This window comes from Lemur catta, chromosome 17, assembly GCF_020740605.2.
Source record: "Lemur catta isolate mLemCat1 chromosome 17, mLemCat1.pri, whole genome shotgun sequence".
Classification (NCBI taxonomy): domain Eukaryota; kingdom Metazoa; phylum Chordata; class Mammalia; order Primates; family Lemuridae; genus Lemur; species Lemur catta.
The window spans coordinates 14,173,948-14,192,168 of record NC_059144.1 but is presented as its reverse complement, the minus strand read 5'-3'; the positions used below and the strand labels follow the sequence as shown (position 1 = coordinate 14,192,168).

At 38.9% G+C, this 18,221-nt stretch overlaps 1 long non-coding RNA gene across 3 annotated transcripts in view; it reads right to left on the bottom strand.

Moving 5' to 3' along the window:
- Nucleotides 1–45: 45 nt before the first annotated feature.
- Nucleotides 46–18,221, bottom strand: part of LOC123622605 — a 32,040-nt gene continuing 13,864 nt past the window's right edge. Inside the window, exons 3-7 of one of the 3 annotated variants that reach the window (XR_006729558.1) lie at nucleotides 9,860–10,044; nucleotides 4,307–4,378; nucleotides 3,547–3,673; nucleotides 1,406–1,537; nucleotides 46–720 (exon numbers count right to left, since the gene is read on the bottom strand). This is a non-coding gene — a long non-coding RNA (uncharacterized LOC123622605). The remainder of the gene's footprint in view (nucleotides 721–1,405; nucleotides 1,538–3,546; nucleotides 3,674–4,306; nucleotides 4,379–9,859; nucleotides 10,045–18,221) is intronic. The other 2 variants (XR_006729560.1, XR_006729559.1) reach the window with 2 other exon arrangements.

The following is an 18,221-nucleotide window of genomic DNA, read 5'->3' as shown; positions in this document are numbered from 1 at the left end:
ATCAGACGGATTACTATTTATACTTTGTGGCTTCACATTACTTTAATATGGACAGTTTCATCTCCATGTGTCCCTGCCAGTCTGTGAGAACAAAACAGGTTGTGAAATATTTGATACAAAAGGCCTTTGGTCCAGTTCTGGCAGTTACAGGGCTTGGTTTTGTCACCAAACCAAGTCAGTCCAGACTTTTCATCTGTCCATATGTAATCATTAGTGTCTGTCAACTTAACAAGAGGAGCAAGGGAGCTACCCCAAGTTGCAGAGGCCTGGCTTGTGAGCCGTCCATAACATCTGATTATTTAACAAGTATTGACATCATGAGGGTTAGTGTCAGCATGATCTAAGAGGTGCAAGAATGTCATCTGTGGAATCAAATCATAGGGTTTGATCACAATATTGCCCTAGAATTTCACCCAGAAGAGATAAAAATTTTCTTTCTAGTGACTTTACCTGAGAAAAAGACACTTTTTCTGTGTTCAGTTAACTCACCAACAGGAGAAGTACCATAATATGTTTTCTTTGGCTGTGGATGCCACTGCTTGTCATACCTCCATCTTCCAGACCAGTCCCACCAGGCACTCACATTGGCAGCAACAAAAATGAGTTCAGGTTCCTTTGTATGATCTGCATGTTGGCATAACTAGCAATTGAATTGATTAGTTAGTGTCGCCAGGGTTTGAACGACTGGTGCAAAGGGATGCTGGGTCTGTGTCTGACCTGCTGGAAAAACAGTAAGAGTTAGTAAGAGCAAGTCATAGTTTGAAAAACAAGTCATAGTGGAAGATTAAAAGGGAAATTGGGGCCAGGCGCGGTGGCTCAGGCCTGTAATCCTACCACTCTGGGAGGCCGAGTCGGGAGGATCGCTTGAGCTCAGGAGTTCGAGGCCAGCCTGAGCAAGAGCAAGACCCCGTCTCTACTAAAAATAGAAAGAAATTATCTGGCCAACTAAAATATATATATAGAAAAAAATTAACCGGGCATGGTGGCACATGCCTGTAGTCCCAGCTACTCAGGAGGCTGAGGCAGTAGGATCGTTTAAGCCCAGGAGTTTGAGGTTGCTGTGAGCTAGGCTGATGTCATGGCACTGACTCTAGCCCGGGCAACAAAGCAAGACTCTGTCTCAAAATTTAAAAAAAAAAAAAAAAAAGGGAAATTGGGATAGGTTGAGGCAATCGCCACTCAGCTTCCCATGTGCAATCCTCAAACAGGGAGGCGTAAAAGAAAAAGAGTTTATAAAGAACCCTTTTTGGGGGGAGGGGATAAAAACAGAAAAAAACACACACACACAAAAAGGAGTTTTTAGATAGAAAATGTGGTTTCTTGATCTAAGATCATGGGAAAAACCTGTCTACTTTGTGAAGATGTCTGCTTCAGGGGCCTGGGAACTAGCCCTGAAAATCCTTACTTTCACGTCACCTGTAGGGGTGGTCTTCCAACTGTCTCAGTGCAGTTTGCTGTAGCTCGCATGAATCTGGGAAAATTTTTCCTTTATTTTGATGGTGGTGTAGGTGGTTAACGGTACTTCAAAGGGGCCTGCCTGGAGAGATGACAGCACATGTCTTTCTCTAAAAATTTTGATATATACAGATTCTCTTGGTCAAAAAGGATGGCAAAGCCTGTGAGTTGGTGGAAGCCATGCTCCTTTCACTTGCTGATGATATGCTTCAAGCATATTAGTTAGTGTCTGCATATAGCTAGTCATGGTATCGAATTGTTCACTTAAATCCCAACAGTGTCCAGACACCCTGGCAATAGAAGATCACCTGCCTCCAGGGGCATCTTTGGAGTCTGTGTAAATAGTGGCAACATTTCCTTTTACCAATCTATAATCTTTAATGAGGGCTATAACAAAATTGACCCAAGGAATTTTGAGGTGAGCTTTTGAGAGCCCTGAAATATTTTATGTTAAAAGTAAGTAGCAGTTGCATGTACCCTCTGGAGTTTAGACCTAGAGGCTTTATGGCTTCACTCAGTTAGAGACTTTCAAAGAATGAGGATGTCTAAGAGAACACCCGGTTTATGGAGTAAAACATCGTCCATATGCTGAACAAGTAAGGAAAAAGAGTGGATCCCTGGGTAAACGTTAAAGTATGAATCAGCTGTGACAATTTGAAAGAATATGGAAGGACATTCACAGTATTTCTGAGTACTCAGGTCCATGTTAATAGTCTCGTTGTGAAGGTGAATGTAACAGAAATGATGAAGCAGGGTGAAATGGAATTAAAAAGAAAAAGCTAAGCAGAGGTCAATTATTGTACCATTAAAGTCACAAGTACTAAAAAAGAACTTAAATTAGTTTCTACTTTCTTGAAAAATATTTGATGTAACAATTATTTCTAAGATAATCAATTAAAATACCTTTGTATATATTGTTAGCAAAATATTATACACATAAAATATATAGACACAAGGAAATATAGATATACAGACAGAAGCAGATCTAATAAGTCTTACAAACAATTTTTCTTCAATGGATCTTAAAATTATATTTTAATCTGACTACAAATCTTTGCATATTTTATAGCTTTAAGCAACTACTAGCTAGGCAATAATTAGCTGTTGGGAAATTTTTGCAAGGTCTACAAACGTTTGCTGAGACAAACACCTAATAAGTATACATGCATAGGTAGGTAAAGTAGAGTAGGTAATTAAGGATCCTATTAGCTGCAACTTGGCTGTGACTCTCAGATATTCATGAGCAATTAAAAAATTATTTATGAATAAAAACAACACACAAAAAAGAAAGCAATACAATAAAGAAATATCTGAATTTTTGAACACATGACTAGCATGGATTGTAGCATAACAATTACTGCTATTTTCTTAAAGACAAAGATAGATATTTCAGTTCGCTATTTAGATCTAATCTATATAATTACCAGATATACTCTATTTAAAAACTTTTCTTGCCTCAAATTTACACAATGCCTTTACAATTTTACTTCACAAGAAGCAACCGAACTGCAGTCTAGGGGTCAGTGTAGTGGATCAGAGTGTGCTGATTGTGGGCAGGACCACACAGGGTTTCACCACTCAGTCAGTTCCCGCCTCTCACCTGTGTCTCAGGATCTCTCTCCAGGGGTCTACCACCTCCGAGAGGGCTCTAAAACGCCGAGTGATCAGCTCTCATGTGCGTTTCCTGGATGAGCCTTCTTTTAATTAATTTTGTTGGGGATTCCCTGCAGGGTCATGTAACACCAGGGGCAGTCACCCCAAGCACTCCCACTTGCACCTGCAGTCACCCAGGCGTGCCTTTGGCCGGCAGGAGGAAAATGCCCTTTCTCTTCGGAGCTGAGCAACTTAGTCTTTCATTTGTCTACAAACGGGACAGTTCGGTTGCCTCTTTCATTTCACAAAGCCCCAGAAAAGCCAATTCAGAGAAATTTGGGGAGAAAGAGGAAATGAATGAAGAAGACCCTTTAGAGTGCACCTCCAAGTCAAAATTAGAACCCCTCGAAACAGCTTCCTAGAGAAAGAATCCACAGCTCAGAATAAACCAGGACCATCAACCAAGATTGTGATGTCCAGGGACTCAGGAGGACTTACCAGTTCAGCCCAAGGGAAAGCTCGGAGGTGGGTGGCTGATGGGGGCCATGCTACTACCTGGTGCTGACGTTGGGCTACTCCTTCAGGGAATCCTGAGTCTTCTTTGAACCCCAGGTGTGGGCACCATCTTGTCAAAAGAAAAGAACCCAAACTCTTTAGAATAATTAAAGAGTTTTATTCTGATTTGAACATGTGTGACAGACTCACCTGGAGCACATGGTCTCAGGTGGTCCTGAGAATATGTGCCCAGAGTACTGCGGCGCAGTTTGGTTGTATAGGTTCATGCAGGTTGGAACTAGAAATAACTCCATAAGTCAGTATGTGGAGGGCATATATTTGTTTTGCCTGAAATAGCAGGACATCTTAAAGTGTGGTCTTATATGTTATATGTGCACTTAAAGTTTCTTTGACTTGTAACTGGTTAAAGAATGAAGTTTTGTTTTAAGTCTTGGAATTTTTTAACTTAAGAAATCTGTTAATCAGAGATAAGCCATTGGATGTTTACTGAAACTCAAGTGATCTCTTATGTAAATTGAAGGCCTATAGGTTGTTCTAGGCTTTTCCTTCTATAGCCTGATGTCTGTTCATGATTTGGCGTCTCAGGGTTATAAAGTATAATGTCTCCAAAAAGATAAAGGTCCACCTACCTTTTCATAGCCAGTATCTGAGCCTTAGGTTATTTCTGCAGTCCCCTTTGCCAAGAGGGCATCTATTCCATCACAGCTGGGGAGCTTAAGATTTTATTTTAGTTCATACAAACCTGACTGTAGCGTGTTCTTCTTTTGGTCTTGATCCCCACAATCATTGTGCGGCCTCTTCTGAAGCTGGTGCTCTGCGGAATTGTTTACATTCAGAAGAAAAATATTATCGCCTTGTTATGAATACCTGGTCTACCCCTAGCAACACCAAATCCTAACAGTGGTAGGTGAGTTTCCAAATATTAGAGGTTGCCTCTCTCTTCTTAGTGTCTCCTTTTGGCCAAGCTAAAGTCAGGTTTCTGGATGTACATCGATGACCTCCACCATTTCTGTGATTTGCTAATCAGTTGCTTGTCTAGGGAGCATGGCCTATAGAAATACTAGGGCTTTTAATGCACCATCTTATAATAGGACATCTTTTTGTTTCTAAAACATTTCATAGTCATGAACTAACCTAAAATCATACCTACCATAATAAAAAATATTTCTTTCTTTATCTTTTTGCAATTCACATATCTGGATGATGGCAATTAATGTAACCATCTGGAATTATTTTATTTCTGTGAGAAGCTTGTATTTCAAGGCCTGATTTAAGTTTCTGATAGCATACTCAGCTTCATAATTTTTAGTTTTTTTTAATTATTAACCACATAAAACCACATTAAAATTATGGTTGTTTTGTCTATAAGGTTTAAATTATTGTGAATAGTTCCCAAAATGCTGCCAAGTAATTGCTGGGTTCTTTCTTTAGGTGACGAACGAAGAGTGGCTGGATTCAGAGTGAAGTAGCAATGGATAGAGACCTCTGAAGAGGAAAGCAGTAATATTTCACAGAATGTCAGGTGACTGCCAATAAAATAGTCTATGTAGGATAGGAACCAGTAAGTATAGTAGAAACTCTGGAATTAAATCAATGGAAGTTTTTATACATTTTTCTATTGCTGTTATAGATCCCAAACAAGGTGGATATGGCTTGGCCACTAGATCTAACAAAATACTGAAATAAACAGTAGGTCTCTAATGATTCCCACATACTTGAGTCAGCACTTGGTCAGAGTTTTCACGAACAAAACATGAAAAAGGATTTGTGAGCCTAGAATCCTAAAGAAAAATTTGATAGTTTATATTTCAGTATTTATGTTTAAATAGGAGCATGCTTGTTTTAACTTGAAAAGTACACAGTTATTAAAACATACTTCTATTAATACCTTTTACTAATATATAATTAACCTAATATCAACTCTCTCTTGGATTTGCCAGGTTTGGAGCATTTTATTTTTTTGCACAGAGGGAAGTAAAACTTACTTTTTTTTTGTTTTTAAATACCAAGGTTGAAGGACAATGGTTCTCATAACAGTTTTGAATTATTTAAAACCTAAAGAGTTTTAACAAACCTAATTATTCCTATTTTCCTTTGTTTTGTAGAGCAAAATTACTGTTCTGAATTTTAGAAGGGTAAAACAAAAAATAGTAGTTACAGAAGACATGATATAAATCATAACTAATATCAGAAATAATTTCAGACATTTTAAAAACACTGTAAATAACAATTGTAATTGAAAATAAATTATGAAAAGCAAACAAGACTTTTTTTAAAAAACTGATTTAAGAGTGTAAAAAACAATAACCAAAATTTAACAGAATTACAAGAAGAAACTTCCACATAAGCATAAAATAGCCCAGTCATTTTAAATAAAAATATCACTCATTTTGTTTCTGCTTCATAAGTATTTATATAATAATTTGGGGGAAAGGACTTAATATTTAGACATACACAGATATATAAATATAAAAATTGGTAATAATTAAAATTCCCTATGGCTTTAACAAATAACTAAGCAGTATATTAAATAATACGTATATATCATATTAAATTTATCCTGTGGGTAAACTATTAATTTCTTAAATAAGAAGGAAATCATGTCTAGTTTCTTGTATACATATTTTTATTTCTCTAATTATCATATCTTATATAATTATTTAAATCAAGTGTCTTCATATTAAATATAAATATATTATGTTACATATCATAAAACATAATTTATATATTATAAATGCAATTATATAATATTTATATTAAATATGATCTTTAATCAAAATAATTCTTTTTCCAGACAGAAAAGAAGAACTAGAGAATAAAAAACAAGAATTGTTTTACTATTTTTTTCTCCATCAACACATATTAGCAATTGAAATAGATGAATATACACATATTCACATACATATACACACACATACATATTTATTCCTATTGTACAATTTTGAATATACTGTGTGCGTGTATATGTGTGTGTGTATATATATATCCTCTGAGGACAACTGGAGGATATATATTTTGTCCTTAACCCATTGCCATTCAAAAATAACAAGAATAGATATTATCATTATTTATAAGTGTTTTGTGTCTGTTTTTTACTAAGAAACTTTCCAGGCTTTCAAAACTTATTAACTAACTGAATGACTTATCTAAGATCTTAAAGGTAGATAAGGATAGGGAAATTATAATTTAGCTAATATATTAAATCCTTATGATTTGCAGCTTGTAAAAATATTATAAAATTAAAATGTTTAAAATGGCCTCCATTATCATTTCATTTAGTTCAATATAAGTTTATACATATAATTTTGTGTTTTAAGCAGTTATGAGATCAATGGTAATTTACTTATAAATCCAAGATCCAAGAAATTTATAAAATTTAAGTCATGAGAAATTTTACCCTCTTATTAAACAAACAAAAGTATTGTTCCTAACATATGTTTCCATGGTAAGCTGATTTGTTAACACTAAACCATACCATAAACTAAACTTTTTTGATGTTGAACCCAAAGCCATTACTTCTTAGCTCCTAACTAACAGAAGCTTACTATGTAAATAAGCTTTTAAGTGTCTACCAAAAGAAACACCACTTAATAACTTTTTTCTTCTTCCTTTTGATGTTTATAGCTTAATTGATGTATGATTAGCATACCCTAAAATTTGCCCACTGGAAGTGTAAAACTCAAACTGTTTCGATAAATTTGTACTTATGCAAGCATCACCACAATCCAGGTTTAGAACATTTCCATCACCTGCAAAAAGTTCCTTCACAATCATTTGCAGTTAATGCCCCTCTCCCACTCCCAACCTTAGACAAATGCTGATCTGCTTTGTCTCTATAAACTTACTTTCCTAGACATTGTATGTAAACGGAATCACACAATATGCAGACGTTTTTGGTCTGGCTCCTTTCACTTAGCATGTTTAAGTTTCATCCATATTTTAGTACATATCAGTAGTGTGCTTTTAATTACTGAATAGTATTCTATAGTATGTATATACCACATTTATTTAATCATCTGTGAATTGATGCATATTTGGATTCCTTCCAGTTTGAGCCATTATGAGCAACACTGCTAGAAACATCCACGTACGTGTCTCTGTATGAACACATTTTCATTTCTCTTAAAGAGATTCCCAGAAGTGGACTTACCAGGTTGTGTGGTAAGTCTAAGAAATTGCCAAAGTGATTTCCAGGGTAGCTGTATCTTTTTACACTCCCACCTAGAACATGTGGGGATTCCAATTTCTCTCCATTCTCATCAACACTTGCTATTTTCTGTGTTACTGTAGTCATTTTAGTGGGTAATAATATATAATTATGGTATCAATCTGAACTTCTCTAATGGTCAATAATGTTGAGTATTATCATAATGTGCTCATCATTCATAGGCCCATTAGCCATTCTTATAGCTTCTTTGGTGAAATGTCTGTGCAAGTCTTTTGAACATTTTTTAGTTTTATTCTTATTGTTGAGTTTTACATGTTCTTTATATATTCTGGATTCAAGTCTATCATCAGATATATTATTTGTGATTTCATCTTCCAGTGTGTGGCTTGTGTTTTAGTTTTCTTAATGGTGTCTTTTGAAGTGAAAAACTTTATAATTTTTATAAAATCAATTTTAATGTTTTCTTTTATGGACTATGCTTTTAATGTTGTCTCTAAGAACATTTTTCACAACACAAGGTAATGCATTTTTTCCCTATTTCTTATTGCAATTTTAAAGTGCTGGCTCTTACATTTGGATTTATAATCCACTTTCAGTTAACTTTTGTGTGCTGTGTGAAGTAATAATGGTTTTTGGCATATGGATATTCAATTGTCTCAGCACCATTTGTTAAAAGACTATATACCTTTGTCAAAAATCATCTGACCATAAATTTAAACATTTTTCAATGACTCTCAAATAATTTTCATTGATCTATATACCTGACCTTGTGTCAACACCATGATGTCTCGATTACTGGACCTTTATAGTAATTTTTGAAAACAGGTACATAAGTCCTTCAACTTCATTCTTTTATGTAAAAAAATTGTCTTCATTATTTTAAGTTCTTTGCATTTCCATATAAATTTTCAAATCAACTTGTCTATTCCAATAAAAATATCTACTGGGATATTTCTAGGACTTGCTCTGAATTTGGAGTTTAATTTGGGGAGAATTGTGATCTTGACAATACTGAATCTCTAATCAATGAATGCAAAATGTCTTTCCACTTATTCCTATCTTCTAAATTTCTCTCTGTGAGGTTTTATAATTTTCGGTGAACAGGTTTACAAATTTTTTGCTAAATTTATTCCTATTTTATTCTTTTTCATACTATTTTAAAAGAAATTTTTATTTCATTTTGTTTATTGCTAGTATATAGAAACACAATTGATTTTTGTAGTTTGATCTTGTATCCTACAGTTATTAAGCTCATTTATAACTTAAACATCTGACCATAAATTTAAGCAGAAACAGAAAAACAAATGCCGTATGTTCTTATAAGTGTAAACTATGGCTACACCAGGGCACACAGAGTGGTATAATGGAGACTTAAAAGGAGGGAGGCGGGAGGGGGTGAGGGATGAAAATTACTTATGGGGTACAATATACACTATTCAGGTGATGGGTACAAAAGCCCAGACTTCACTATATCATATATACATGTAACAGAATTCAACTTGTACCCAATTCTATCAAAATAAAATAAAAATAAACAAAATTTTACCATTAAATAAACATATAAATAAATAAATGGTCTACATGGGAGTGGGAATCCTCTAGCAAGTGATATCATGCTTGGCATTTTCAGGAAAAACTTGATGTCAGAGGCATCAATATGAAAAACATCACTCCTCCCTCCAGAAGAATTCAGGCTGCTTGGAGCTACAGATGTGGCCAAAAGAGGGCCCAGCTCTGAGGTCATTAAGTTACTGAGCACTTTTGATGACTCACTAGGACTAGATGTAGGCCTTACCTCAGACGTAAGCCCAACCCCTCCATTTCCAGAAGAGGAAGACCTCACAAGCTGGGACATCATTGAGAGATAGTAGAAAACTTCCCAATTTCATTGTGAGGAACAAAGAGCACACCCTGCCCACCCCCGCACCCCGCCCTGGTTTGGATGGTCTCTTGGTGAAAGCATTTGGGGAATGTTTCTGGAGTTGGCCATCCAAGCTGAGCTTTCGGATGGTTTATTTTCTAAGGACCTCTCTCAGGTGGCCACTTTCATTCCCACCATGTGAATTCTCTTTCTGCGGCCCAGGCTACAGTGGGAACTGCGTGGGCTTTCTCACTAAGAACACTGACCTTGCTATGAAGCTCTCTCTGTCTGCGCAGATAGGACGCATCTCTCACAGGCACAGCGATCCGGAAGTCTCACGTGGCCATCTCTACTGCAGTCATCTGGACTTCCAGGCAAACAGGGCACACAGGGGAGGATGAGCAGGTAAGTTGAAGACTCTGGAAAGCAGGGCTGGCTCCGGACGAAATTTCTGGAAATCAAAGTGGCAAAGTGGAGGATTGTGGCAGCCAGGAACTGAGAAGTCATGGAGGATTAGGAAGCAGAGAGCAGGAAGCTGTAGAATAGATGACACTCACTGGCAGAGGCAGGCGAGAGGGTGTCCTTAAGAGATGACCACAGGAAGGTGGTCACAGCCAAAGGGCGCTGGAGCTGGCCTGGAGCCCAAGTTCAGCCCTTCAAGTCCAGGCCGGCTCTGCTGCACTCAAGCTCGGCAACCAGCTTTTCATCACCCCCCTTTGCCTGCCTGGCCAACCCCCAACTCCGCTCCAGGTGTATCACAATGTGACCCCTGTGACCTCACGCTCCCCCACCCCTGACCCCACCCACCTGTTATTTCATGGAGGCAAGTCCTCCTCTCACTGTCCCTGTGCCGGAGGCACCCACCAGCTTCACCCCTTTTGTCCTTCGAGCTGTTCCCTCTCACCTAGCCACCTCCACTGGTCCAGCGGAGCCAGATGTCCCAAGTTTTCAGGCGGCTCATAATTGAGGCTCATTCCCAGGACGCTGGCGTGACTGGGCTCCAGGAGCCAAGCAGAAAGGCTTCACAAAAACACTGGGTGGGGAGGGGTCAGAGACTTGCAGCTGTCTGCTGTCCTGATTCTGCCACCAGCATTTGCCCACACCCATTTGAGGCACTTTCCTGGCCACGCCCATGAGTTCCCAGGGTGACAGTAAATCAGCCTTGACCATAGCTGTGAGGAGTAGGAACCAGGAGAAACTGAGCCCCCAGGTGCGTGCTGGGGCAGGTGCAGCCTGGGGGCTTGGGTGTGGGGAGGAGAGGCTCTGAGGGTTGGGCTCCAAATTTGAGGATTAGGGCAACAGTTCTTCCCCCAGAGAAATCAAGTATTTTTTTAATACTTGATTCTGCTGGGGAGCAGCCTGGATGGAATTAACATGCCATCTGGGGAGAAAAATTGATAAATGTCACACGTGCACAAAAAAGAGTATACTCATTCTATCTGACAACTTCATTTGATTATCCTAAAAAATAATGCATTGGAGGCACTGATAAAGTGAGTGTTAATAGGGTGTTATTTTTCATTATCAACATGGTAAAACATATATTTCACAACCTATTAAAGTCTTACTAATTGTCATTTTCTTACATAAAAGTACATCTCTAATTCCTGTTACTTACAGCATTTTTATCTCAACTACTACAAAGTTTGCCTGTTGATGGGCAATTGCACAGTACTTTTTAAATAGTTAAATCAAGCTAATATTTGAAATTTTAAAATGACATTCGCTGGGCCGGGTGCAGTGGCTCACACCTGTAATCCTAGCACTCTGGAAGGCCAAGGCAGGAGGATCGTTTGAGCTCAGGAGTTCGAGACCAGCTTGAGCAAGAGTGAGATCCCATCTCCACTTAAAAAAAAAATAGAAAGAAATTAGCTGGACAACTAAAAATATATAGAAAAAGATTAGCTGGGCATGGTGGCACATGCCTGTAGTCCCAGCTACTTGGGAGGCTGAGACAGAAAGATTGCTTGAGCCCAAGAGTTTGAGGTTGATGTGAGCTAGGCTGACGCCATGGCACTCTAGCCCAAGCAACAGAGTGAGACTCTGTCTCAAAAAAAAAAAAAAAAAGGTATTCACTTTTGTCTGTCTTACCATCACTTGAGTGATTGATGACTAAGATGGTGCAAAGCTATCAAGAGTTTTTAAATAGCAACCTTGACCAAACAGAATTAATTACATTTTTCCTACCCAGAATTCCATGTAAAGCCAAATATGGTGCCCATCCCTCCTGAAGATGTAACAGGAACCTCCCAATCCAACCATATGATTTCACTCAAGAATCCATTTCTGGGGATCTCAAAATGAATCCAAAAATGAAAAGCTATATCAATTGTAGGCTTGTTATGGAGAGAAAAAAGTTCAACTATTCTTGACCCAGTTTGAGAATTTGTTTAATGTTTGACCATCTTTGACTAGGGGGAGAATTTTAAAAGCCAGTCAGAGTGGTGCATGCATGAAGTCCCAGCTACTTGGGAGGCTTAGACAGGAGGATCACTTGATTCCAGTAGTTAAAAGCTTGTAGTGCATCTTGATCATGCCTGTGAATAGCCACTGTAACCCAGACTGGGCAACACAGTAAAAGAGTCTGTCTCTTAAAAAAAATTTACAAAGGCCATAAAACATTTGTTTGAACAAAAATCTATCAATAAATAGCAATTAATTTTCATTGTGAATCATTCTTATTAAAATGTCCATTTCAATCAATATACATTGACTTATGGTTTTGATGGTGTTTTCTAATCTCCATAATGCAGAGAAAAGTAGCTTAGGCCCATTTTAAATGAGGCCTTGACTTTGTATCTTTACCTGGCTTCATGTCCTTAGAAATCATAGAAGAGCAAGCCTAAGCTTTCCTAGCATTGCAACAAAATAGCTCAAAAGAGAACAAATAACTGAGTGTTTTAATACATAAATTATAAGATCTTAGCTAGCTGATGTTTTCTCATCATTTTATTAGCTTCCTTTTGTTTTATTTTTCTGAGAAACTCATATAATCAGGGTCTAGGTGCTTCCCAGTCATGAAATTGGACTACTGGGTACAAAAGGAAAATGTTAAATGCTCTGAAAACCATTAGAATGAGGCAAATATAAAATATTCTCATTAGTTATTACCAAAAAAAATCAGGTAATGTATCATTTAATAAGATGACAATGAAAGGGTGTGTATATGCAAGGAAAGATTTTTCAGTAAATATTTTCCCTTAATTTTGGGGGGGAGTGGTGTTTATTTTAGTATTTCTCAATAAGTTGAAAAACATCTTATTTTAAACTTAATATAGTAATTACAAGTTATACATGGTTTCCTTGTGGGGCACTGCTTTGCTGACTCATGTTAGACTTAATAAAAGAGATTGAAAAGCACTATTCTATCAAGCTACAAAGACATGTTTCCATAATCACTGTAGATGCCTTGAAACTGTTCTTATACAGTTGTTGTTTGCAAATTTCTGAGAGTTATAAAAAGAAGTTGCCTTCTGGCATTGTTAGAAATGTAATAATTTCTACTAAGAAAACATCAAATTCAAGTAATATGAGAGGTAGTAACATAAATTATGTAAAAGGATAGGGAAAATTAGGTTTTCATTAAAATATTATAAAACAATAAGATACTTAGAAGTTTTTTCTATGATTCTCCAAAATAAAGTGTTAAAAACAGCATTGATACTGAATGTGTTTATCCATCTTCTTTATTTGCAAGAACAAAGAGCATATGGTTCTCTCAATAGATGCAGAAAAAGTATTTGATAAAATACAGTGCACTTTTAAGATAAAAACCCTTAACAAAATAGGCATAGATGGGGCGTTCCTTAAAAGTATTAAGGCCATATACAAAAAACCCACAGTCAATATCATACTGAATGGGGAAACATTGAAAGCATTCCCACTTAGAACTAGAACCAGACAAAGTTGCCCACTATCTCCACTTCTATTCAACATAGTGCTAGAAGTCCTTGCCAGAGCAATCAAACAAGAGAAGGAAATTAAGTGTGTCCGAATGGGGGCAGAAGATGTCAAACTCTCACTCTTTGCTGATGATATGCTATTACACCTAGAAAATATCAAGGATTCAACCAAGAGACTCCTGGAATTGATAAACGAATTCAGTAAAGTCTCAGGATACAAAATTAATGCACACAAATCAGTGGTATTCATATACGCCAATAACAGTCAAGCCAAAAGTCAAATTAAAGATGTAACACCTTTCACAATAACATCAAGGAAAATTAAATATTTAGGAATATATCTAATGAAGGATATGAGAGATATTTATAGGGCAAACTATAAAACATTGAGAAAATGTAGAGGATGTGCACAGATGGAAATCCCTACCATGCTCATGGATTGGTAGAATCAATGCTGTTAAAATGTCCATTCTACCTAAAGTGATCTATAGAATTAATGCAATCCCTATCAAAATTCCACCATCATTCTTTACAGATAAAGAAAAAACAATTCTATGCTTCATCTGGAACCAGAGAAGACCTTGTATAGCCAAAGCAATCTTAAGCAAAAAGAACACATTGGGAGGCATCAGTCTGCCAGACTTCAAACTTTACTACAAGGCTTTAGTACCCAAACAGCATGGTGCTAGCATAAGAACAGAGATATAGACCTTTGCAATACGACGGAGATTCCAGATATAAAACCATCCTTATATTGTCATCTAATCTTCGACAAAGCAGACAAAAGCATACATTGGGAAAACAATCTCTATTCAATAAGTGGTACTAGGAAAACTGTATATCCACATGTACAAGATTAAAATTGGATCCCCACCCCTCACCTCTCACAAAAATCAACTCATGTTAGATAACAGACTTAAACCTAAGGCATGAAACCTTAAGAATTCTGAAAGAAAATGTGGGGAAGACTCTTTTAGACATTGGCATAGATAAAGGATTTATGAAGAAGACCCCCCAAAGCAATCACAGCCGCAACAAAAATAAACAAATTGGATCTGATCAAATTAAAAAGCTTCTGCACAGCCAAGCAAACTGTCATTAGAGTGAATAGACAACCTATGGAATAGGAGAAAATATTTGCTTTCAATACATCCAATAAAGGGCTGATAACAAGAATCTATATAGAAGTCAAGAAAATCAACAAGGAAAAATCAAACAACCCCATCAATAAATGGGCAAAGGACATGAACAGAAACTTTTCAAAAGAAGATAGAATAATGACCAACAAACATATAAAAAAGTGCTCAGTATCTCTAATCATCAGGGAAATGCAAATCAAAACCACAATGAGATATCACTTATCACCAATGAGAATGGCCTTTACCAAAAAGTCCCAAAACAATAAATGTTGGTGTGGATGCAGAGAGATAGGAACACTCATACACTGCCGGTGGGACTGCAAACTAGTATAACCTCTGTGGAAAGCAATATGGAGATACCTCAAAGAGCAACAAGTAGAACTACCACTTGATCCAGCAATCCCATTACTGGGCATCTACACAAAAGAACAAAAGACATTCTATAAAAAAGACTTCTGCACTTGAATGTTTACAGCAGCACAATTCACAATTGCAAAGATGTGGAAACAACCCAAGTGCACACCAATACATGAGTGGATTAATAAAATGTGATATATATATATATATATATATATATATATATACACACCATGGAGTTCCACTCAGCCACAAAAAACAATGGTGATCTAGCATCTCTTGTATTATCCTGGATAGAGCTGGAGCCCATTCTACTAAGTATTCCAAGAATGGAAAAACAAGCACCGCATGTACTTACCATCAAATTGGTATTAACTGATCAACACTTAAGTGCATACATAGTAACAACATTCATCAGGTGTCGGGAAGATGGGAAGGGGAGGTGAGGATGGATATGTTCACACATATTGGGTGTGGTGCGCACCGTCTGGGGGATGGACACACTTGAAGCTCTGACTCGGATGGGGCAAGGGCAATATATGTAACTTAAACATTTGTACCCTCGTAATATGCTGAAATAAAATAAATAAATAAAAACAAAAACAAAAAAAAACTCTGAGAGGAGAATGATAAATGCCTCTGGTGAACACAAAAGTGCTATAGGACCCCCAAATGGAAACGTTCACCCATGGCTGCTTGGACCAGGGAGGGATTTGTAGTAAATGTTCATGTAGATCTGAACTTGAGTAGCAGGCAGGATTTGGGGAAGCAAAGATCCATGATGGAGAGGGCAGGTACAGGTGACCTTTCGAGAAGGACAAACATGTGAACTTGGACAGGTGTGTGTGTGCACACCATTAAGGAGTCCACTTTCTCTAGAACCTAGGCTTTATGAAGGGCAAAAGCAAGGGAGCAGCCAGGGAGGGCAAGATGCCTGTGCTTCATGTGCAGCGGACGCAGCTCTCTCAACACTTTGGAGCCAGGGAAACACAATCAGAGGGTGGAAGCAACAGAGCAGTGAGGACGTGAGTGTCCAGATCAGACCTATCTAGGGAGGGGCCAGCAAGGTGGGTGCTGGGGAATAAAATGAGTTTTCTCTTTCATTGATTGCAAGATCATTGTGACAACAGAAAGCAGGTTCTTACACTATTGTGTCAAGGTACAAACCCAATCACCACCTTCTTTTTGTCTAGAAAAGTATAGCATTGGGGTGTTATGTAATCACATAAGGTGAGTAAAGATCGTATCACAATGAAAAGTAGCTGCTGACATCTGGCAGTGGCGGTGATGATGGTGGCAGTGGTGATGGAGATGATGATTACGGTTGATGGTGACGATGTTGGTATGGTGGTGATAATGATGTTGGTGATGACGATGATGGTGATGGTTGGGACAGTGATGGTGATGGTGGGGATGATAATGTGATGTTAGTGGTGGTGATTGTGTTGCTGATGGTGTTGACGACGTCAGTGATGGTGATGATGGTGACATGCTTAGTGTCAAAAGCTGAAGCTTGTTGGGGCAGAGTGTAAGCGCCAAGCCTGAGCAGGTGCTAGTGAAGAGATTCCTCTGTCTGGAGATTCATGAAATCGGGACTCAGGTGAATCTTCTCAGTCACGTCACCTTAAATGGGAAACTGACCATCACAAATGAATCACGCGTTCTTGTCCACCACTAGAACAAAAGCAGGCATTCCCTGACATTCGTGCCTCTGACCCCCAGAGATGACCACGAACAAGGAGAGAGGTAGCATGAGAAAGGGGAGAGAGGAGCAAGAGAGAGAACGGAAAGGAATGGGTTAGAGGGGGAAGAGAGGAGAGAGGACAGAAATCTGACTTGTCCCCAGGGGTTTCCACACATTCACTGTCACTTGCCTCAGAAGGTCCTTGTCATCCCAGATGGTCAGTTCTAGGTGCCCCTCCTTCCTGGGGAGGGCCAGTTTCGTGCATTTCTGCTAAAGGGCTGGGGAGGTGGTGGGGAAGCTGCAGCAATGGAGGCTGCTGCCCTCTCCTGGTGTCTGCTCTGAGCAGTGAGGCCCTGCATGCCCAGGCGGCCCAGAGCAGCCAGGAGAGAGCCAGGGAGGGGGGCTCTGCAGAAGCCGGTACAGCGCTCGGGGACTGTGTAGTTGCAAAGCTCCTTCCTTCAAGGCAGACCCTGTGCCAACCCCAAGGGGCCACCTTCAGAACCTGCTGCCCACACAGCGAGGCAGGAACAGAAGGTGTCTGGGGAGGGCTGGTCATCTGTGGGTGACGGCTGCCCTCTGCTGGTCACCGTGGTCAAGTGGCGGACACAGGTGGAACCTGACAGAGGCTGCAAACATGAGCAGGATTTACAGGGCAGGTGGCTGGGGGCCCAGGGGCTGTCCTTTAGCTTGTGGTCTGTCTGGCACCTTCGAGGATTCTCTTAGTGGCGCTTTCATCCTCCCATGTGATATTTCAGCACATCGTCCTCCCCGTTATTGTGGGGTGGGGGCTGCTTCTTCCCTCCTGACTTCCCCTCAGCCTCCCTCTCTCAGAGCCCAGAGGCTCACCTTCCCCCCAACTCTGACAGAGCCCTGTCGTCCGCTCCCCCCACATACATCCTCCATGCCACTGGCTGCAGATGGTAGCTTCCTGTAATCAGTCCTCTTTTAGATTAAGAATTGCTGTTTTGTCTTTTCAAATATCATTGGCAAAGACAAATATCTCCTATAGTATTTCATAATAGAAAGTCATTGAGGTACTGCCAAAAATGAAGGATGCCCTGCCCTTCACTCTAATAAATTCCAACATGGGGGCTCATGCCTATAATCTTAGCACTTTGAGAGGCTGAGGCTGTAGCATTCCTTGAGGCTAAGAGTCCGAGACCAGCCTATGCAACATAAGGAAACCCCGTTGCTACTAAAAACAAAAACAAAAACAAACAAAAAACAAAAAACTTATCCAGTATTGGTGTCACGGGCCTGTAGTCCCAGCTACTTGGGAGGCTGAGGCAGGAGGATCACTAGCGCCCAGGAGTTCGAGGCTGCAGTGAGCTATGACCACACCACTGTACTCCAGTTGGGGTGACAAAAGGAGACCCTGTCTCTAAAACAAACAAACAAGCAAATAAACAAATAAACAAATAACTTGACCCCTCTAGGTTGGATTTCCGGGTTGACATTTGAGATCCATCTCCTACACACATGACATCCCAGGACTCTCTGAGGACAGCACTCAGTACCTCCCCAAGGCCCAGGTGCTCGCAAACTG